We start from the raw sequence: 24,469 nt of genomic DNA, 5'->3' as shown, positions 1-24,469 counted from the left end.
CCTGGAAGAAACTCTGTTCCTTCTTCCCCCCCCCCATCCCTCTCTTATTTTCTGTTTAACAGTCATGTTTTCCACTGTCCCTAGTGTCGCATAGGCTAGGCCTTTGCAGCTGATGCAGAACTAAACTAACACTATAGCCAGAGAAGCATCAAATGTTGTATAGGTTTGGTCAGAGTATTCAAATATTGACGTAGATCTAGTAATAACTTGCATACAGTAATGGCACGACTTAACGATTCAAAATAAGCTAGAGGAAGTCAGACTTTTTAAGTGAGATTTAACGACGCTAATGTCGAGAGATAGCTAACAAAATGTACCAATGCTTACAATCTTCAGCGATAATCTAGTCTATAGTGTTTATTGTGTTATGTGGTTCTAAAACATGAGGGTACCCATCAGAGCTAAGTGGACCCAGTGTGCCAGGTACCCATCAGAGCTAAGTGGACCCAGTGTGCCAGGTACCCATCAGAGCTAAGTGGACCCAGTGAGCCAGGTACCCATCAGAGCTAAGTGGACCCAGTGTGCCAGGTACCCATCAGAGCTAAGTGGACCCAGTGAGCCAGGTACCCATCAGAGCTAAGTGGACCCAGTGTGCCAGGTACCCATCAGAGCTAAGTGGACCCAGTGAGCCAGGTACCCATCAGAGCTAAGTGGACCCAGTGTGCCAGGTACCCCTCAGAGCTAAGTTGACCCAGTGTGCCAGGTACCCATCAGCCCGGGACCCGAACTTGACGGGTCGAGCGCTCTACCTCCAGGCCACACCGTCCCATATAGTGTTATTCTACTACTCCCCCAAAAATGTATAATTTTGGCATTTTCAACCGATTTACTTTAAAACGAAATAAAAACACAACCTGTAACCCTACCATTGGTTATTACACTAGCGCTAGCCACGTCGGCTAATTTGTGACAGATGGGCTGACGTGTAGGACACAAACACGCACTCACAGACAAACATGATTTTAAGCAACACAGTTAGACACGTAATAAGACATTCTGTATTGATTGAGCTTTGAACACGGAGCGGGATGAGGGTGGAGTGGCCTAAATTACAACTGTAGTCTCTCCTCAACACGGAATGCTTTCTGTGGCATATTAAAATACCAGTAGTGCACATTAAATGCTTTAAATTAAGCAATTAATTAACTTCGCAGACATACTAGTTTTTAGTTATTTTTACAGAGGAACTGACCGTGTTATCTTTATTAAATCTGGCATCGCATTTCTAAAAGTTACTGCGGGTAGTTGTTCTAGCTGATGCTTTGTAACAGTGTTCTAGCGCATGCTGGCGTTTCTGTAGCTGATGTTCGTGTTTCTTTCTGTAGCTGATGTTGGTGTTTCTTTCTGTAGCTGATGTTGTTTCTTTCTGTAGCTGATGTTGTTTCTTTCTGTAGCTGATGTTGGTGTTTCTTTCTATAGCTGATGTTGGTGTTTCTGTAGCTGATGTTGGTGTTTCTTTCTGTAGCTGATGTTGGTGTTTCTGTAGCTGATGTTGGTGTTTCTTTCTGTAGCTGATGTTGGTGTTTCTTTCTGTAGCTGATGTTGTTTCTTTCTGTAGCTGATGTTGTTGTTTCTTTCTATAGCTGATGTTGGTGTTTCTGTAGCTGATGTTGGTGTTTCTTTCTGTAGCTGATGTTGGTGTTTCTGTAGCTGATGTTGGTGTTTCTTTCTGTAGCTGATGTTGGTGTTTCTTTCTGTAGCTGATGTTGGTGTTTCTTTCTGTAGCTGATGTTGGTGTTTCTTTCTGTAGCTGATGTTGGTGTTTCTTTCTGTAGCTGATGTTTTTTTTTCTATAGCTGATGTTGGTGTTTCTTTCTGTAGCTGATGTTTTTTTTCTATAACTGATGTTGGTGTTTCTTTCTGTAGCTGATGTTGGTGTTTCTTTCTGTAGCTGATGTTGGTGTTTCTTTCTGTAGCTGATGTTTTTTTTCTGTAGCTGATGTTGGTGTTTCTTTCTGTAGCTGATGTTGGTGTTTCTTTCTGTAGCTGATGTTGGTGTTTCTTTCTGTAGCTGATGCTTTGTAACAGTTCTAGCGCATGCTGGTGTTTCTGTAGCTGATGTTGGTGTTTCTTTCTGTAGCTGATGTTGGTGTTTCTTTCTGTAGCTGATGTTGGTGTTTCTTTCTGTAGCTGATGTTGGTGTTTCTTTCTGTAGCTGATGTTGGTGTTTCTTTCTGTAGCTGATGTTGGTGTTTCTTTCTGTAGCTGATGTTGGTGTTTCTTTCTGTAGCTGATGCTTTGTAACAGTTCTAGCGCATGCTGGTGTTTCTGTAGCTGATGTTGGTGTTTCTTTCTGTAGCTGATGTTGGTGTTTCTTTCTGTAGCTGATGTTGGTGTTTCTTTCTGTAGCTGATGTTGGTGTTTCTTTCTGTAGCTGATGTTCTGGAACAGTTCTGGCCCATGTTGGTGTTTCTGTAGCTGATGTTGGTGTTACTGTAACAGAATTTCTGGGTGTAGGCCTACGACACAACCTGAGTACTGTTTCTGTTAGGTAGACGAAATTGACCAATGGAAAAGGGAAAAATTAGAAATAAAGTGACGATAGAAAGGAAACACAATAACACGCTGTCACACAATAACACAATGTCCCACTTTAATCCTATGTCCCACTGTAACAATGGCCCTTTGCAACAATGTCCCACTATAACATTGAGACACTATAGCTCAATGTCCCTCTGTAATAATGTCTCAATAATGAAAATTAAACATAGGTCGTGTAAATGTCATTGAACGTAAACCTATCAATAAACTCGCTACAAAAGGGAATTATTATACTCTCCTTAGGTAAGCATCCAGTCTTTTATTTTTAGTCATAACAGCGTATATAGCTTGAGTAAGATCACACCAAAGTAAAAAAAAATAAGTGCATAATTTCTTTTGTGATTTTTGTATGTTATGTGAATATAATAAAAGCTTTTTTCTATAACTATTTTAAAATGTAACAATTATTTTCCACTTTTTACTTTCTCGTATATACGAAGTATAGAGAAAGTCTTGTAATCGTGTAAAAAAAAATCGAGATTTTTACAAATCTCGAAGTTTTACACCTCCCTGAGTCGGAAAAACATATTTTTGCAATATTGTCCGTATGTCTGTGTGTATGTGTGTGTCTGTGTGTCTGTAAACACGATAACTTGAGTACCTTTACAGCTAGGTTGATGAAATTTCATATATAAGTATGTTATCAAAATTGTAGATCTCTATTAACTTTTGAGCGATTTCCGGTAACCGGAAGTGGTACTTTTTCTACTTTGAATTTTTCAAAAGCCTATAACTTGAGTACTATTTCAGATAGATAAATGAAATTTCACATGTAAGTAAAAGATCTAATCCTCTACCTTCTATCAAATTTTGAGTAATTTCCGTTGATCGGAAGTAGTAATTTACGCTATTTCCGATTTCTCAAAAAATGAAAAAAATGTATAAAGTACTAATAATATTCCGCACTATTATGCATATTTTGTTTTGGCGTTCGCTTCTTGCGCAATTCTTTTTTCTACGAGATTCTATTCTATTTTTAAAAGTTTAAGTAATTAAAAATCATGTATATATTCCGAGTTGCCATCCCACGTAGTTTTATATAAGAATATTCGAGAAAGTTTAGGGGAGATCACTCCCGGTTTATTAGTAATTCGTTCGAAATGAAGTTGACACAACATTGCTATAACTAAAAATATGTGCTTCAAATCCTTCTAGTAACTTGTTATCTCTAATTTCAGTTATCTGTACTTAGTTCGTGGTCGACGTCATAGGGAATGAAATTAGCCAACCGTGAAAAGAGTTCACCCTCGACGGCTCTCTGATCAAGCGATCGCTACTACTTATCTTGTTATCTCCCCTTTTATCATTGCATGTTGTCATTAAATATAGTACATTTTAAATTAGATAGTCTCTGTGTTTATATTAAAAATGAGATATTCTTGCATTGTCATCCAAGATCTAGATCTACCACTGTGTGCCACATTTCAGCGCTATCGGACAATTGTAAGAGGGTGAAATTTATATTCCAAGATATGTGGAGCCACACACAAACGCACACACATACATGGTGAGCTAAATAAAAGCCTTTAAGAAGAAAACGAACGGAGATAAAATAATACTTTGAATGATAAAGTAGTTAGTAAACAATGTCTATAGGGCAAGTGAAGTAGAGTTCACTTGTTTCTGTGACCTCGGCATATGAAGAGATAGTGTGGTCAGCACTATGCCCATCCGCCTTTACTTTCCCTAAAGTGAGTTAGGTACCCATCATTGTTGGGTGGACTCAGGGACGGTCTACTGACTTGAACCCGGGTAAGCTGTCCAGCTCTCCACCGCTAGACCACTCCGTCCCATTGTAGTAAACAAAGTCAAATACGTATTTGTACATAACTTTACCGTTTCTGGAACTTGAAAACTCGACTTTTTGAGTTTTCAAAGTATCTGTATATGTATATATATATATATATATATATATATATATATATATATATATATATATATATATATGTATATATATATATATATATATATATATATATATATATATATATATATATATATATCGAGAAACTTTAACCTATTTGTTTATTCACTACTACCCCTATCCTGAAAACCTGTATACACCCCTGCTAAGCCTAGACATGTTATCAATGAAAATGACAGCATGACAAATAAAAGTAATTTTTAATTATGTTTGGGAACGCTGTTGATCTGTGAATCTAGTCACCCGACCTAGTGACGCAACTAGTCGTACTGCATTGCAACCCATTTTCTTAAGACAACTGACGATTACAAGATGTCCAATTAAATTACACGCGTTTTATTGCTTTATTGTTTTTTTTTTTGTTTTTTTTGCAAAGAAAGGAAACATCTTTTTGAGTATGCTTCTCAGGTTGCGGGCGATGACCAAGCTTCAGAAGTGAATGTGAAAGGCTTTAGGGCACTTTATTTATTTCGAGATAATTTGCGTTATAATTTTGTATTGCATTGAACCCGGAAGGGAAAGTCTGTTTTTTGTTTTTTGCTGGATGAAAGCGAGGCTCATTACCATAATAAGTCTAGATAACGATTTATAACATAGACCCAGAGTCTATGCCTAGTTGAATGTACAGTTATAAACTTAAAATTTACACATTTGCTTTTGCCTGAACGGTTACATTAACTCCAGATACGTTTTTGGGATTTCATTAAGATCTACAGGTAGATCTATTTATTTTTAACTTAGATTTTCGTTTAAAATGAATAATTAATTTTTAAAGATGGAGTCCTAGAGTTGGTAATCGGTGTAAAACTCCGGTAATCTATCGTTTTTTAGGTAGATTCTAGATCTAGAGGAGTTTACACTTTTCGGACACACACCAAAAATTACGTAGGACCGAACACTTCGTCGGTTTTTGGCTCATAGAAACTTTAATTAGCATGTCTCACGCGAAACCACGGCGCCTGCACGTAAACTGTTCATTTATGAACACTTCCGTGTCAAGTACTTCCGTTTCCTTTCTCAAGAATTATTTTTAGAAATTTTTTAACGTTGCATGGTACGCACATTTCTATTTTTACACCAGCCGGATGAAGTGACCTAGGGTTGGACTTAGGGGCAAAACTTGAACCAATCACTGCTTAGCTAAAAGGTTACACTATAAATAGCTTCTATATATGTATGGAACATCGTAAATGTCAAGGTTAATGGGTTTTTTCGTGCTTGAACAATAAAAAAGGGGTGTTCGCTAACTTATTTGGCCTTACATGGGATCGGACAGCAACACAAAAATATTATTAAATAAGAATTTAGAGCATAAAAGGGGCTGGTTATTGAAGGGAAAGGGTCAAAATAAGGTCAAGAAGGCAGTGGAATGCAAAAGAGGAGGGGGAATCATGTGACCTGGCTGGCTTAGCAGCGTACTGCGCGAGCCGCAATGGCTGAATGGGATGAACTTTGGGAGTGTGGGAAAAAGGTTTTATACTATTAAAATTACCTCACAAACAATCAATAACACAATATAAATGCATATAATATATGTTTTTATTCATTAAATTGACTTTAAATTATTCTAAATGAACAAAAAGTGCTATGTCCGATGACGGGTAAAGGTGTCCGAACACATGTAAAACTGTATTACATGTGTTCGAACACACGTTAAGACCCCCCAGTCACTATAACAAGAATAGCTTAAGTTCTATGCGTATGAATACAAAATGACACACACATTATTAAAGTAGAATGGTTGCGGATAGATATGATACTTTTTTTTGTTTTCTATGTTAAGCGGTTACTGAATGAGACCGCATGGAATTTTTACGTTGCGTTTTTTCGCTATGTGTGTCCGAAAAGTGTAAGCTCCTCTAGATCTAGATCTAGAAATCTACGTAAAATCGCCCGCGGCTAGTAATGTACGAATAAGTTACCTCATTGTCAAGGCTTTAATAGAAGTATATTAATACGAAGTGTCTACTCGGAAGATTTTTCTCCCCAACGTCTCCACTTAGTCGGCAAAAGATAGCTCTGCGCATGCGCAGTGACCTAGGGTTAGGGCTAGAATGAGGGTTTGGGATAGGGTTAGGGATAGGATTAGGGATAGGGTTAAGGATAGGATTAGGGTTGGTGTTAGGGTTCTGCGCTTGTAAACACACGCATGCGCAGTACCATCGAAAACATCGCCGCTAAGGCAAGTCGTAGTTTCTCTCCATTGCGCATGCGTATCGCATGCGTATCTTATACCGGCTAGAATCGGCCATATTAATATTGTGATATATTTGTGTAAAATTTGATAAATGAATAATAAACCTAATTCAATGGCAAAATAAATACGAAGTGACTACTCGGAAGATTTTTCTCCCCAACTTCTCCACTTAGTCGGCAAAAGATAGCTCTGTGCATGCGCAGTGACCTACAGCTAAGGATAGGCCTAGAATTAGGGATAGGGTTAGTCACCGATTAGTGATAGGATTAGGGTTGGAGTTAGGGTTTTGCAGTTGTAAACACGCGCATGCGCAGTACCATAGAAAACATCGCCGCGATGGCAAGTCGTAGTTTCTCTCCACTGCGCATGCGTATCTTATTCCGGCTAGCATAGGCCAATAAATTTATCAATATAGGCAAGAAATTAACTTTAAACAGCAGTGTTTGCGAGCAGGATTTGCTATATAAAAAGCAGCCATCTGTAAGTTTCACCATGAGTTCACATTGACTTTAATTATCTTTTATCAGCATATGTCATAGCTCGGGCAATAGCTGTTTGAAATTGTGTTGGCCTCAGTTTTGGGGTCATTGTAAGTTCATAAATGTTTATTTATAGTATCATGCCTGGGAGATACTTTTAACAATACAAACTTAACAGCCTTGCAATAGTGAGGTCCGTTTACGTACTTCACCCATTACCATGAAAATCCTAAATGTCATGACACGAACATAGCACAAACAATATTCTAAATTTGGATTTTTCTCAAGTTTTGACAAAAGTAAATTATCTAAATCTTAGACGAAGTCAGTCTCTTTGTTTTTTTATTCATTTTTATTCATTTGTTAAAACAAAAATACAATACAAATAAATAAATAAATAAATCGTGTTTTCCTAATGTTTTGGTGTGTTTCGGTTATTATAATAAAATACGCCCATCTGGAGGTAAATGAGAAGCGGAGAATAAGATACGCTAAAATGGAGTTTTACGGGTAATCGGAATTAGAATTATATTGTGAAATATTTGTGTCAAATATTTTAGATAACTGAATAGTAAACCAAAATCAACTGCTAAATATATCAATATTAGTCAGAAATTAGCTTTAAGCAGCAGTTGGCCTATTTTCTATATAAACAGCGATCATCTGTAAGATAGAGTGTTTTCCCCTGAATCTCTTATAATTTAATAAAAAAAAAAACAACTTAAGATGGATGCTGAAAAGTTTTAATACAGTGTTTAAAAACAGGTAGATCTAGATTAATAAAACTTTGAAACATTTCTTGTAATTTTCAAAATATAAATCTGACTAAAAATGTGAAATAATTGCTAAAATTTTAATGAGTCACCTTTTTTCACATTACTAGTCTCGGCATATTTTACGTACCTAAAACGATAGATTACCCTAGCTCTCTAGATCTACTCTCGTACTCTGATCTAAATCTAGTAGTCTGGCTCATTGCTGAAATGGCGGGATGACCTCTGACCCTGAAATGTCACGCATCTTTTTTTGTGGTTTTTTCGTTTTTTAGGGGTCCTTTACACGACAAATGAAAAAACTTCTAATTTCTCAAAATCTCATCATTTTAATGTGAGATGCTAAATAAATGGATGCCATGCCTGAAAATGGGCGAAAAAAATCGCCAGATGTTTTTAATTAATACACGCTATTCTTGTCGAGTACTCTTGGGAAAAACTGAACTGCCTCTTTAAACGCCCGGATCACAGTCGAAACCCCCGGTACAAAAGTAGTAATATATAATTGAGATATTTATAATGAGTAATTACAGTTATGTTGATTTGCCTTTTTTATATTGAATTTCCATATGAGGTACCCATGCACACATTTCTGTCCGCTATTTTTGGTATCGTTACGTCATTGTTACGCTAGTTGCCTGACAGAATCAACTAGTTTTTGGTTTTTTTTGCGGAATGAACTGTTAAGTCTAGCATTTTCATTATAATTCAATTGTAGCGTGTGCAGAAAAAGAAAAATTGTGGAAATTATTATTGTATTAGTAATTTTATTATGGGACGGAGTAGTCTAGCGGTAGAGAGCTGGACTGCTAACCCGTAAGTCTCGAGTTCGAATCCGGGTTAAAGTCAGTATACCGTCCCTGAGTCCACACAACTCTGATGGGTACCTAACTCACGTTAGGGAAAGTAAAGGCTGCTGGGCATAGTGCTGACCACACTATCTCTACATATGCCGAGGTCACAGAAACAAGTGAACTCTACTTCACTTGCCCCATAGACCGTCAGGTTTGAAAGGGAAACTTTTTTTACTTTTAGTAATTTTGTTAGTATATTGATTTTTTTCTTCACTGTGGGCCGACAGTAGCTACATTGAATTTAATTCGTGAACGGTGGTTTACCTCGCCAACGCTGCGAACCTATTCGTCTATATGAAGTATGAAGTTAGTATGAAGCGTTGTTTAGTATTTCTAACGATGCTCTCTCAGTGGCCTTTTTCAGAGCTAGGCCTAATTACAGGCGATTTTTAGACTCAATTGATCGACCGTTAGCCTCTTTCATTGTTGCGTATTTTAAACAGTGCTAGTTCAGCTGCCTTTTTTTTTGGTGCTAAATAATCTGTTTACAGGCATTTTAAGCGTTTATTTATTATTATTTTTAAGCTAGACCTAGATCTCGTTTAAAAAAATTTTGCTAGAGCATTATTTTGTCTGTTAAAATTACAATTGGTATCAGTACAAGATGGAGAGCTTTTATCGTTTTTTTTTCAAGACAAATTTTATCAAGATAGATCGATTTCAATTTGAAATTAAATATTTAAATTACTTTACCTTACTACATTAAACTACATTTGCTTTATCTATTAAGAGTTTAAAAATAATGTGTACATTTTGTGTAGATAAAAAAAATTAAGCTAAATTTTAAAATTCGTCTTAGCTATGTATCCATTCGGCTCTACTCTGTAATAATTTTAAAATTGTATAAATTAGTTTAGGCCGCAGTTGCGCGGTTCCCTCCTCGTTACGTACCCCTCCCCTTTTGAGAGGGACATCACTTATGGATGACCTACTTATATTGATGATAATGAACACACACAAAAGGTTTTAATTTTGGACCTTCCAAACAGTTTTTGACGTACAATCGAAATTAAAAGAAAAACTGTTAGTTTACAAGTTATCCTTGAAGGAACTTTCTTCTTGGTGGCATTTGATAAAATATAATTGTAAAACATAAGTGGCAACTTAGCACATAGCACCTGGCAAAAAGTATTCCTGGTATCAAATTAATTGGTTATTATCACTCTGTAACATGGGACGGAGTGGTCTAGCAGTAGAGAGCTGGACTGCTAACCCGTAAGTCTCGAGTTCAAATCCGGGTTCAAGTCAGTAGACAGTCCCTGAGTCCACCCAACTCTGATGGGGAAAGTAAAGGTGGCTGGGCATAGTGCTGACCTCACTATCTCTTCATATGCCGAGGTCACAGAAACAAGTGAACTCTGCTTGCCCCATAGACTGTCAGGTTTGAAAGGGAAACTTTACTTTTTTTTTTTGACTCTGTAACATTAATAACTAAAATTTTAACTGTTGTGTAATAACACCATAATATTTTCAAAAGCTGATGATTTGTTTAAATGAATATTATCTTGTCACAAAGAAACATCTTTCAGTCAGAATTATTAAATATAATTTTATCTTACTTCAGGTTTATTGTTTTATAAACTGACGTCTTCTCTTAAGGTAACTTTTTTAGTTGTTTTTATTACAAACTGTTCCTAGACTTAACATTTTGTAGTACACTGCTGATTGTCTTTTTTCTTGCTTTAATTTTAAAATAAAAAGTGGACAGTTGAAGTGGTTTAAAATCCAGCAAAAAAATAAATATATATATTCATTGGCTTATGCTTTTGTTTCAGTGTTATGCTTTGCTTTTATTTCTTGTTTGCCTTGGTTGTTTTACCTAAAATCTAGGTATTTATAAGCTACTGAAAATTCATTTAAAAAAAAATGAAATATATTTTAATCTTGATATTTTAAAATCCAATGGTGTATTTACACATCCATACACATAAATGAAAAAGTTTTTCCATGCAGCTTTTTATGTAGTAGATATATGCAGATTTATATGTGAACATATAGTTTACTAAACTATTTCAGTAGTGTGGATTGCCCTTTTATTTACCTTAGTCAATACAGAATATGTAGCAAACACTTTTTATAACACACTAAATAGATGTTCCTAAATAACAGATAATTTGTCTTAACTATCTTTTAGTATTGTCACTTTCTGCTGCAGACAGAGTCGTCTTAAGTAAACCTGGCTTATTCTGAGTCCTTAAGTAGTTATGTATGGAGTTGGGGAAGGTATGAGGGTACAGTAGCTACATTTTAAATTATCTATATTAAAGGCTAGTAGATTATAATGTTGTTTTACATTAGTTTCTCTGCAAGTTTCAATTTTCTCATAAAAATCTTTACTTTTTCATCTGTTTGAAATTAAACATCCGGTTTTTGATGGCTACAGAAGGCTGAAACTTTAAATTTTACTCTTAAATGTGTGTATGTACTTAAATTATAAACACATGTGGCAAATAGCTCAAGACTAAAATCATATTTCATGTTAACTAGCTTACAGTTAAACCAGAACTTGGCCGACTTTAATCAAAAGGAGATAAAACACTTATACACAACTTAATTTGACTGACAACGGATAGATTTTAAAATATTATCTATATAAGCATATTATCTATATATATATATAATTCTCTTCATGGGGACCATATGAGACACCACACAGTTTAGCCACCACCCTCATCCCCACCTGTCAGGTGAGCGATGGTTCACCCCGAATGTTTTCAATATTAGAGGCAGATAATTCAGTCTTTAAACTATTTGAAACTAAAGGCAGATAATAAATTCTGCTTGATATTTTTATTGTTGGTTGTCGTCTGTAAACGGCTGCTTTCACTGGGTGGGGGGGGGGTAGTGTCGAATTCACAAATTATGAATTGTTGATCAGTAGAAAATAAAACAACTAGATAGCCGCTTATACTACATCGCGGGTCAGCTCGTATTTAAGAATATGTACATGAAGCTTTTTGCTCAAAACATTTTTTTTCTTTTTTTTGTAAGTTGTAATAAAAACAATTACTATATTTTTAAATTGGCCCTAAAGTTTTTCAGCATTAAAAAGTGATTGTGTTTTCAGCAATATAAATGAAGCTAGGAAACTTTAACAGTAGTTTTATTGTACTATATTCTGTCCTTTAACCATTAATGTCCTATTCATTCTACCAAAACTCCACCCATGACGGCCCAATGTAAGGAGCATAACTCTGTATGATCAAGTGAATAGTTTCACAAAATATTTGTTTTTGTCTAAATGAAATTGAAAATTAAGATAAAAACTACTGCTTAATGTTGGGAATAAACCTGGCTTTCCAACAGTATTAAATAGAATATATTATATTCGGTAAAAGTACAGTATAAAATTAAAAAATGTCGGAGAAAATTCAAAACAGGTCATTTTCGGTAGTCAACTTTATTTATTTTTGTCTAAACAACTATGCATCGAATTTAACAGTTAAATATCAATTTGGTTATGTTTAAGATATATAATTCATAAAATACATGCCTAGATACGTTAGAGGCATTATTTTATTTTATTTTTAATATTAAATCTACTAAAAATAGGACAGATGAGTCTAAAATTTCGAGATAGAAAGAAACTATTATTTTTTATCTTTCAAAAGCGCCATTGAAATTAGAAGACCGGAAAAGGATGCTGAAACTATCCGACTTCCTGTTTAGTTAAAAATTAGGATGTGTAGGCCAAATTTTAATGAAACAAATTTAATTTTTCTATGCGTATTGTAAGCGGGCGTTACGGGACATTAACGGTGTTGGGCGGCAGCGGGCGTTACGGGACATTAATGGTTAAGAGGTCAACCATTATTTGATTTCACAAAGAAAATGAAATGTACTATCCCCACCGCAACTTTGGACTGACTAAACACATCCACAGAAATATATTAATACAGCCTAATGAGTTAGTAATTTCTGCTATCCTGTATGTTAAGTCATAAGGCCATATCATATTAGGCTTATATGCGCTCTTTGTCTATGGCTTACAGCAGAGCGATTTAAGTTCAAAAAGAAAATTGCAATCATGGGGGGGGGGGAGCTCTTTTTTTTTTGACAGGTAGGGACTGCATATTCCTTGCAATCTATTACAAAATATCTATTAAAGTAATTTTAATATTTTTTATAATTGTAAGGTACTTCTTTTTCAAAAGCCTATGTGCAATTAACATCAATATTCGTGCGTGTATTATTATACAAATCACAATCTATACCCTTATAGAAACTTAATTTTTTATAACTAATTGAGAATCTACACTTCCATTCTCCCAACAGAGGAATTTCTGTTAATATATTGTGTCATACTGTTGGGCTGAGATCTATAGAGAAAGTTTTGAAAATAAAATGACAGAAGGCCGTCCCTCTATATCTGTAAATGGAAAGAAGGATAAAAGGTATTAAATTCTGCCATCATGTTGGTCTATTGTTCTTTTTTATAACAATGTTACTTCAGTTAAGTGTTTTTAGGAATAATTAGATAGGTTTTATCCTTAAGACGTCTCTGTTTGCTTAAAGTTAGAAAGGTTTCTTTTAAAGATGCACTTCATTTTCCAAAACTATGATAGTCGTCATACATTCTTTATGAAATTTTTTCTCAAGAGAGTCTGATATGTTTTTTAGATTAACTTAAAAATCAATCTTTGTAGATAATATCATATACTTTAAAAACTGAATGGTGAGGATAATGGAGTTAGCAAGAAAATATTAACTTTAACTGCTTATATTTATGCTGTCATAATCTTGTCATATACCATTTGGAATAACACTTCTGCACCTTATAAGTTCAATATGGGTACAATTTTTTTAAATAATTAGCATTTTAGTACTTATGTTTGTTGATACTCCTCGACAGAGGCATAGCGCCCCCCTCCCATATATTTTTTATGTTTATAATTCAAAACTGCAGCTAAAATTAGCTTTTAATTATTTTTTTCAAACCCATTTTGGCGCCCCTAGGGTCGGCACACAGGGACATACGGCTGACTTAAGCTTACGGAAGATGCTGGTGAATGAGCTTCACTTGGGTTAGGGTTATTTACTGTTAATGCTAAGCTCTTTCCATCACTTTAATTCACTTGTTACACTCTTAGGTTAGGTTAGCTTGTCGCCCCTCCTGGGACATAGGACGCTGACAAGAACTTTCCTAGCATCTCTGTCCTGGGCTGGTCTCCAACTGTCCCCAGGTGTATCCCATCTTCTTAGTGTCTTCTTCCAGGTCACGCCTCCAGGTCTTCCTTGGTTAGCCTCTTTTCCTTTTGCCCTGTGGAGAGCCTGTCTTGTTATGCTAGATACAGGCTTCCTGAGTGTGTGGCCATTCTATCTCCATTTTCTTTGAAGGATCTCTTCTTCAGCTGACAGTTTAATTGTTCGTTGCCATAGTACCTCATTTTTGATGGTGTTAGGTCAGTGTATTCTAAGTATCTTTTTCAGGCATTACATACAACATAATTGAACCTTGTTTTGTTACTTTTGCTTAGTTTCATAGATGCTTTTCTCTTTGCTTCCCTTTACTTTTTTCGCCATGCTTTCCTAATATTCTCCACTCTTTTCCACGCAGGCTGTTAAATTAAACCTTTACGTGGAGGTTTTGTTTTTTCTCACTTTTATAATGTTTCCGAAATGAGTTACGTAAATGTCATTAAATAGCTCCAATGCATAATCATTCGTAACTTTTTGGGGTGTTTCTTTTCCACTAACAAAATCAGCTAATCCAGTTACTTGTTTCTAAAATTTTGCTTGTATGTCAAAGCAAATTTGAGCTTGCTGGACAGTTTGTTTCTAAAAAAATTGTTTTCTCGGGGCACTTGTGTAACGAGGTGCAACTATATATTGAATTACTTTTGTAAAAAAAATAAGTTTATTTAGTATTGGACACTAACCAATATAAATAGTGCATTCACCAATTTTTACATACCTTACTGATTTTGTTACTTGTACTTAAAGTTAATTAAAATGTTCAGTTGAAAAGTGAACTACCATTTAATGCCAGTTGGTAAATACTGGTAAAATAAATTAAAATATATGTGTGTATGTATATATATGTATATATATATATATGTATATATATGTGTATCTATAATATAAGCGGGCTGAGCGTGTCCTTCCTTCCGTCCGTTATCGCTATAGATTTTGGGACTATAAAAGTAAGCTACGCACCATGCTGTGCTTTTCAGTGCACCGCAGTGTCTGATTATAAGTAATTGAGTAGGGTTTGTTTATATAACGGCATAGAGCTATTTTATAATTTCCACTGTTTGTACAATTTTGCATAACGTAAAGAGAATATTAAATACACGCACATTGCTAAAACATATTAAAAGGATCAATGTCAAATATTATTTTCTTTTTTATGCCTTGAAAAAGTGGAAGCATTTTAATAACCTTATAACAGTAGGGTAGAAAAATCAAATAAATTTAACTCTTTTTTTGACAAGGGAGGTAATTTAAAAATAAATTAAACTCACGCTAATAAAAAAAAAAATGTGAATGCAAATCTACTGACCTTTTAGAAGGAATTAGTGTTGCAATAATATAATTAGCAAAATGTGAATGCAAATTGTGCGGATGCGGATTGTTAGAAAATTATAATTAGCATGGATTGATAAAAGGCAATCTTTTATTTATTTCATTCACTGAATTTACTGTTAACTACATATAATTTTTAAATAACTATTCCGCAATATTATAGGCGCGTCATCACGTTCATTGGGTGGATGGTGCGCAATTGTTTTAGTTATGAAACTATTGTAAATTTTTAAAATTTAAAGTACTGGGGAAAAAATGCGTGAATTGGTAAAGTGATATATGGTAGGTAAAACACGGATATTTTAAATACTGCCTATTATTTATACTGTTTACTAATTATTATTCTATCTTTCGGTTTGAGGACAAGCTAGGGGTTTTATAGGAGAGGCGTAGCGAGGGGAGGGCATATGTCCCCGGGTGCCGACCTTAGGGGGCGCCAAAGTGGGTTGGAAAAAATGTGCGAGGGGGGGGGGGTGGTGGAAATCGAAAGATTTAGGGAGGGGGGGGGGAAGGGGTGCAAATCGAAAGTTTGAGGGGGTGCAAATCACCGGAAAGGGCGCGATTTGGCGCTACGGGCTAGACTGTGAGCAATATGCCTGTATGATTGCATTTAAATTGTGTCTATGTTATGAGTGTTGTGTTTGTTTTTTCGTTTTTTTTTTTTTTTTTTTTTTTTGCGTTCGTTTGTGTTGTGTTTAGTTTTGTTCTGTTCCCAACTTTGTACATTTAAAAAAGATTTACCGTGGCGGAGCACGGGATGCAGCTAGTATATATATATATATATATATGTATGTATGAAAAGAACAAAAATATAACGATAACCTTCAGTGCATTATTTTTTATAACATACACATTTTGCACAAAATCACATACAAACACACAAGTCCATTTTATCTTTATAGTTGAAGTAAAATAAAATCAAACCACAGAGAAGCCCATTTAGTTCTTAATTATTTAATTCCAATAATATTTGTTAAAAATGTCATGCTACACCCTAATATTATATATTGTGCATGGTAACAGAGCTAGTAGTGACAGTGTTTTATTTTTTCATTTTTTTTCTAAAAACGTGTATAAAGATGAATACAAGTTTTTAAATGTTTTGTTTGTTTTATTACTTTAATGCTTATGTTGTTTGTTTTTTTTAGTTTAAAAAATAAGTAATGTGAAGGTTATCATTGATCATGCACTTCTTTTCCAATATGAAACAAAGTAATTTAAGTAATTTAAATCTTTAGGAGAGTGAAGCCCATTTAAGTTTTAACATGAATTATAATAATAATACTAACATACTTAACAACAGATAATTTGTTTTTTTGTTCATGTTTCTTTATTGGAATTTAGAAACAAATTAATTGAGAAATTTCAGGCAACTTTGAACTAAGTTTAAATTATAAATTCATGTACATTATTATATTCACTGCCATATGCATTACTCATTTTGTCTATATATTAACATTTCTTCCTTGTTTATGCAAGAAATGATGCATGTAATTTTAAACATGTGTTTACAATATGAACTTTTCTTCCCTGTTTAATAAATACTAAGTAAAATATTTTATAATCAACCCATTATTTTAATTTAAAGATACCTGTCCACTTTTTTCTTTTGACTTGTCACTCCACTGCTTTCCATGCATGTCACTATTTGTTGTTTATTTTTGCATCAAATTGTTAATGTTGTTGACACTTATCTATCCCAGCATGCCATCTTTCGCTAATGCACGCGAGGCAGAGGCCTTTAGAAAAGCCAAAATGGAGCTACAGAGCCTTCAAAATCAGTCCCATATGAAAAGACAAAAAGCTTCTGACACCATTAAAGATCTTATGTTGTACACTAATAATAACCTGAAAAATGATCGATTGATCTATCCTGATAAAGTAAATCCGTTTAAGCCAAAGAAAATGTGTACAATTTTATAATGTTTTTAGTAACTGTGATTTATGCATATCTGTTTTCAAACCTGAAAAGAAACATAGCATTTTTGCTAGTCATCCAATTATTTTCTTATCTAAGTTAAAAAGAAATTTTAGAAGTGAGAAAGGATAGAAAACTGTTATTATATTTTAAAGTACTTTGATCGGTTTTGTTAACATGAATGTGTAACACACAAAAAAATAATTATTAGTCTTAAGTAAAAGAATATTAAAATATTAGTTGTGAGAGGTTGTCTGTTTATCCAACTTAAGTATCCTTTATACAACAGTTAAACTTTCATGAAACAGTAGTCTCTTTTTAAGTAACGTTTGTAGAGCTCTGCTACAAACAAGCAAAGAAAAAAATGAGAAAGAACTATAAATCCAAAGTAATGTAGTTTTATGTAAGGCTAGGCAGCAGCAAATGTAAATAAGTTGTGGTTTGATTCTGATATAAAAAACAATATATTATAAGGTATTTATTCTTTTTAAAAAATTTCCTAAAAATAGAAATAATTACATAAATCAATAATATAGCAATAGAAACAGATACAAGTCATTGAATTAGTATATTGAAATGTCTTAAGAAAACTCTATTGGGAGGGGGTCATCTAAAGTTATATTTTATTAATGAATAATACCTAATTTGATAAGCAAGATTGTGTATTCCATTTTTTAAATGCTTACATATCAGTAGTAATTCATTAGGTTTATTTTTTGCTCATTTTTTCCTTAAATTAGTCTAGGCATTGTTGTATGGTTGTTGTGTTTCTTTTATCCCAGTATCTCTCAGCCATGTGCATGCATTGCTATCTAACAAGTATTGTTTAATAGATGTGATCATTTTTTATACTGATATTTGTTCTTTTGATTCATATCTGTTATAGATAAAATAGATCATAACATTTTGCTACAGCCTTTTTCTTCTTCTTATAATTTCAATTTTCCTCTGTATTATAATTCATTTTTATACAGATTGCCATTTGTAACTAATGACTAATGTGTTAGTTGACACAATCTATATCATAGTTTTTCTTTTTCCAGTATATCACAAATCATTTTCAAATGTGAAACCGGCCTTAAATTTGGTTCCACTTTCTTAAAAGATTATACATTGATGGTCTGTAGCTCTGTACTGCCAGTTACTAAATATTTTTATTTCTACATTGAAAATGTTCAATCATTTAATTTTTACCTAATTCTTTCAAATTTAGATTTATTTTTCTCCACATTTCTCAGTTGTTTTTTCCTTCTAAATTCTTATGTAGAGGTTGTTGTCACATACTCAAAACACATTGAAAGATTTAACATTCTTTGTTGTACTGTCCAGATATGGTAAATGTTGAATGTATTACTATTAGGTAAGGGATTTGTGTACAATTGTACAACATATGAAAAATACTCACTGATAGTTAAAGGTGTTCAACTTTTTAAATTTAAAATACATTTGTGATCAGTTTATTTTTACACCATTATCTAGAGAGTAGTGCGATAATTATATTATAACAGTAAAAAAAATAGGTAAAACAATTCTTTAATTTTTGCCTTTTTTAGCTAAGAGGAATAATTATAAATTTTCCTTAATAATTTATTATAGCTTGAAAGAAATCAATGTTCAATCAACAAAACTGTGTTTTATAGCAAAAGCACCTTGTGTATAAATTGTACATCTTATGTTGGTGTAAATAGCTATCAGTTTTTTTTTTTTAAATTGTCAAAAATTATTTATAATTTGTGGCATATTAAAAAAATGATACCAACTGAATATATTTGAACAATGAATCAAAATATTTTTAATGTTGGTGTTTATATATTTAAAACAATATGGGGGTGAGCTGATAATGTGATGAAATCTGAAATATTTTATTTCAATTCAAATTTGTTATAAATGTATAGCAGCAATAATACACAGTTTTAGACTACACCAACATGCACACTTAAAAAATTATAATGTATATTTTAAGCTTTTAGAATAAGTAAACTGTAGTCAAGACTGTTTAAAATATGTTTATAAAAAGTTATTTTATCGGTTCAAGATAACAAGAGTTAAATTAAAATTTTAAATTTTTAACCAAGAAATTTTTTTTAATTTAAATGTTTTTTTAATTATTTAATTTTTTTACTTATCTCATGTTTTATTTTGTTTTTACATCAGTTATACTCCTTTTATTTTTTATAATTTTGTGGTGTGATTGTTGTAGTATAAGTAGTGATTAACATTGAAGAGTTTTAGCTATTTTATTATTTTCTTAGACCATAAAAGAATATTTTTCTACTTGTGGCTCTATTTAAATTTTTTATCCCTTACATAATGTATTGCTTTATTTTTTATTTTTAAAAATATTCATCAGCTGCTTAGTGTTAGTCAATGTTGAGAAGCTAACTGCACTGGTTGTTGCACGTTATATTTATATGTATTTGTTTCAATAGTCACTGTGTACAAATTTCATTCCTTTGACCTGTTTTAAGTTAACCATTAAAATTCCTTTTAACCATAACGCAATTGTTTCATTTGTTTTTAATTTTTCTGACATTATCTTATGTTGCTGTTGTAGTATTGCTTTTTTTCACTAAACATCACTTGAATGAACAAAAGAAAATGCTTGTGCTGCTGAGATATGCTTATTACTCTATTATAGGGTAACTCATTTGGTAACAGTAATACTGGTAAAGCAACATAAGTATTTGTTTTAAAATCTTAACTGGGACAAAACTAACTGTTGGTCTTAATCTCATAATGACCATAATAAAGTAAAAATAAATAAAGCTGGAAAGCCAAGCTTTTAAAAGTCTATTTTTATTGTAAGCTTTCAATGCATCTGACAAAAGTTTCCCTTATCTTATAGTTATAGCTACATTTTTACTCTGAACACTACCTGACATTCAAGTCATCATAAGAAATTACCAGCATTGATTTTACACAACCAACTGTGTTGATAATTGATGTTACCATGGAAACAAGTAGCTTTATTGATCATATAAAAAAGCTCAGTAGCTTATCCTATCTGTCCTAGAATTGCCATATGACATTTCCCTTTTAGTTTTCTTTGTGAGCTCATACAATAGAAAGACTTGTTTAGTTGTAGTCTTATTTACAATTTGGTAAGACATGTTTGCTTTTTGTATTGTGAACATTTGTAGCTCAAGTTTTATCCTGAGTTTTACACCATCATTTCTGTTAATCATTATAAATTTCTTTTTCTTGATTGAAATTTTTAAAATTTTACACTGCTTTTATTTTTAAAATGTTTTTAAATTGAATAAATTGATTCCATGTGATTTCTTTTTTTTTTGCTTCTCAGGTTACTGTTTTAGCAGTTAGTTAAAGGTAAATTAGTCTGTTCATATAAAATAATTATTCTGATTTTTTCTTTATTAGTGTATTAGATTTTCTTATTAGACTAGACCTAGAAACGTGTACGAAAAGAAAGTACACTTGATTCTTCACTTGTTTTATCTTTTGTCATGACGTTGTGCATGATCAGAGATTAAGTTTATTTCAGAATAGTAGCTCTCTCATAATTGACTTAAATACTATATAATTACAATTTAACTGCTGCATTTTGTTTTGAGTAAATAGTAAAATTGTATATGGGGTGGCATAGTCTACTTGTAGAACATGTGCATGCTAACCCTCAAGTCATGAGCAATGTCTCGAGATTGTAGGTTTCCCCTGACCTAACTGCCTCTCATGTCCTTACCAATCGGCGCCAGGCAACAGGGGAGGAAATGAAATGCAGCTGGTAATATGTCATGGGTGAGAGAAATGCTTGATTAATCATCCTGTCAGTCTGCATTGCTTGAACTGATTCTGACTATATAAGAGCGTAAAGTTGTGAGACATCTTTTTCTGTTGACGATGAGCAAATTTGTCAGGATTTCTTGTTATGAAAAATAGTCGTCACCTAAAAAACTATCATTTCTATTACAAAATCTAACTCTAAATCAAATGTTTGTTTTGTGTGTGTAGGTCCACCATGAACAAGTTCCAGGAAGGTCTGCAGCAGCAGCGCCGCCTTATTGAGCAGCTTCGTTGTGAAGCTCAGATTACACGCTTCAGAGTATCCCAGTGCATTGATGATCTGCAGAAATACTGTGACTCTCACATTGAGGAAGACTACTTGATCAGTGGCTTTAGCAAGCCCAGTGAGAACCCCTTCAAGGAAAAAGGCAGCTGTGCAATATTATAAACCACCAGATAGTTTTAGGGCTGTCAGCTCTCTAAGTGTATTCACTTTACACATCACATTTTGGTTTAAAATTTGTCTAAATGATTGTAAGAGTAAGCCCTAACCAGAGCTTGTTGGTGAATGTTGAAAGAATGGAGAGGACTACATCCAATTTTGTACACTTATTATACACCTGACATTATTAATTTTACTATGTTTAATTTACAACTTTTTGAAGATTTAGCCCAAATTGAAGTTGATGTCAAACAAAAATTGTCTCTCCGTTATAGAATCCAAAATTTTGATGTTAAGTTTTTGTTTTTAACTACAACTTTTAAATGTAACTAAGTGTCACTTTCAGTACCTATTTATTTCTTTAATACTTAAATTGTAATAATTTAAATAAAGCACATCAAATGAAACATCATGTTTTTTCTTGTGTATATTTTGCAGAAATAGGCTTATGTAAATAATCTGTAAAAGATAATGGACACTATTAACCACAATAGCATCACATGTAGACACTTATATAAATGGTTCATTGTGGAGACATTTGAATTTTAAGGTTCTATGTGTAGGCCTTAAGGTTAAAACTCTCCTTGTAATCATTATTAAACATGGGGCACTTCTGATGTCTACGTTCAAATATTTGTTGTAATTAAAAGTTGCAGCATCAGTGCCGTGTCCTCGGAACATTAAAAGCAACCGTGAGTTGGTTATATCATGTTATAAAGTAGTCCGCCATTTTAGGCGGGGTTTACTCTGGTGTAGAATTTTGAAATTATCTGCGCGAAAGCTCTAATCAAAGCTTTTACTTCCCCATCCGATTGTAAGATCACATTTTGGTAGTAGTATATAGTCTATCTACTTGAGTTTTAGTTGTGCCAGTGCTTAATGTTGCCACGCCCTGATACTCTTAGCTGGGCGTACGTTAGTCACGCTATATGTTCATCTATCGGCGTGCAACACATTTATTAAAAGTTACGTTGGTCTTATTTTACATTATTGGTTACAGTGGCGACATATGTCAGTAACAACAAAGCTAACATCTCGTCCTGATTTCTAAGCTAATGTGAACGCAGCATGACCCCAAAGATGTGTTTGTTACTGATTGGTTTGGTGGGACAATAAAGCCGTATTATTGATTGGCAATCTCAAATGGTTCACTATGTGACGTATACAGCATACCTACGTATATCCAAGTCCATGTGGACTCTAACCCCCCCCCCCCCCTTTCGTCATTGTCTTATTGGGAAACGGGGCTTGGTAATAGGCTATTATAACAATAAATTATGAGTAAAATATTAATTAAGTCCAAAATATGGAAATCTGTAGTTTTAGTAAATAAAATTCAAAAGAAAAACACCAATATATCAGCGTAGGTATGGCCTGTTGATACAGTTAGGGGTCATCCACTTATGACGTCCACAAAAAATTCGGATTTTAGAGTGTTAGACCCCCGTCCACACGCATCCACTTTCGACCGCCCGCCCCTCCCCCCCCCTCTCCCCCCATTGTGGACGTCAACAAAAATTTAATAGATCTCTAAAAACAAACTACCAATTCACTATTAATCACTGACATGTATTGTGTATCTATTTACTGATTCGCGGCTTTAATATTTTCGATAATGTTTATTATTAGCCCCCCCCCCCCCCCCGAACGGAATGAAATTTATATAATTTATATAGAAAATATATACTTTTAACAGTGTCCGCCCCCCCCCCCGAAGAAAGTTTACCCCCCCCCCCCCGAAAATTTCAAGTACCCCCCCCCCCCCCCCCCGGAGAAAAAAGTCTGGAAGAAACACTGGTAGCATGTAAAGAGAAAAATTAGTAGGTTTTATTTTTAAACGTCAAAGTATAAATATTTTTAACATTTTTAAAAAGGAATTACCGACCTAAAACGCATGAAAAGTATTCAACCCTGTGTGGGGGGGGGGGGGGGGGGCTAACACAGTATTATTTTCTGTACTCGGATGTATTTCGATGATTAATATTAGCATTTATGAGATTAATAAGTTGCAAGGTCTCCAGGTTCTTGGCTTCTATTTATATTTACTAAATCGCTCGCTTTCCAAAGGTGTGATATTTTGTTTATTATTATATTAGGGTTCGTCCGTATAACGTCACACTATGGAGGGGGGTTTCAGAAAGTGTGACGACACCCTTTGCAATAATGTTGGAAACCGAAATAAAGCCGTTGCTTCGCGTGTGGACGTTATCAATGGATGACCCCTTACTGTTATTTTATAACTTACTCCAGAAACGCTATTTGCGACATAGATTTCGGATCGTCCATAAACGACGTAACACACCTAGAGGGGTAGAAGTAGGGTCGTAAATTTTCGACGATGTTTGGGGAGGGGTGGGTTCAGATAGTGTGACGTCGCACTTGTGCTTTTAAAAAGTAATGTTAGAAAACGGATTTTAGCCGTAATTTCGCGCTTTAGAAAACTGTTGAAATACTTTGTTTAAAATTAAAAAAAAATAATACATGTTTAAAAAAAAAATTAAAACTAATTTTGTGGGTGGGCGGGTTGAGATAGGGGGGGGGGGGGTGTCCAATTTTTTTGTGACAGTGGGGAGGTAAAAATCGTCAAAATAAATGTGACATCCTTTTATGGATGGCCCCTATATAGTTTGATGCTGCTAAAAAATTTCCATTGGTGCCCTCCCTCCCTCCCCCCCTTCAAAACAAGACAAATTATAGTTTTTGTAGGCTTACAAAAAACTTTACAAATTGTCTTGAGATAAATGCCATAAATTTATTATATTTACAAAGCATACCAAAATGAAGAAAGTGTAGGCTAGTACTTGTAGTAGTGTAAAATAATTTATCGAATCATTCTAATGTGCAGAATATCAGCAAAGGCAGTAGGAGCCTACATAATTGTGCTCCAAATGACAAGTCCTAATTGAAAGTCCTGTTGAAAAAATGATGTGCAGAGGGGGGAGTCATAAACCTCCACAAAGTAAAAGTGGTCTCATGTTGTTATTGGTGGCTGTGTACTTGTGTCACATGATGTCTACAATTAGGGGGGGGGTGTTAACATCCTTGACATAGCAAAAACTCCATCAACACTTTAAA

The 24,469-nt window shown here is 33.9% G+C and overlaps 1 long non-coding RNA gene across 1 annotated transcript; it reads left to right on the top strand.

Annotated features, from left to right (window-relative positions):
- Positions 1 to 4,985: 4,985 nt before the first annotated feature.
- LOC131953166 (uncharacterized) lies at positions 4,986 to 20,543 on the top strand. Its single transcript, XR_009388603.1, has 3 exons — positions 4,986 to 5,181; positions 10,333 to 10,367; positions 20,513 to 20,543. It is a non-coding gene; the product is annotated as an uncharacterized LOC131953166 (long non-coding RNA).
- The last annotated feature ends 3,926 nt before the right edge of the window (positions 20,544 to 24,469 follow it).

Source organism: Physella acuta, unplaced genomic scaffold (assembly GCF_028476545.2).
Source record: "Physella acuta isolate Inbredline_101_S28 unplaced genomic scaffold, ASM2847654v3 ptg000913l, whole genome shotgun sequence".
Taxonomy (NCBI): Eukaryota; Metazoa; Mollusca; class Gastropoda; family Physidae; genus Physella; species Physella acuta.
Note: the sequence above shows the minus strand (reverse complement) of the source record. Positions and strands in the feature narration are given on the sequence as shown.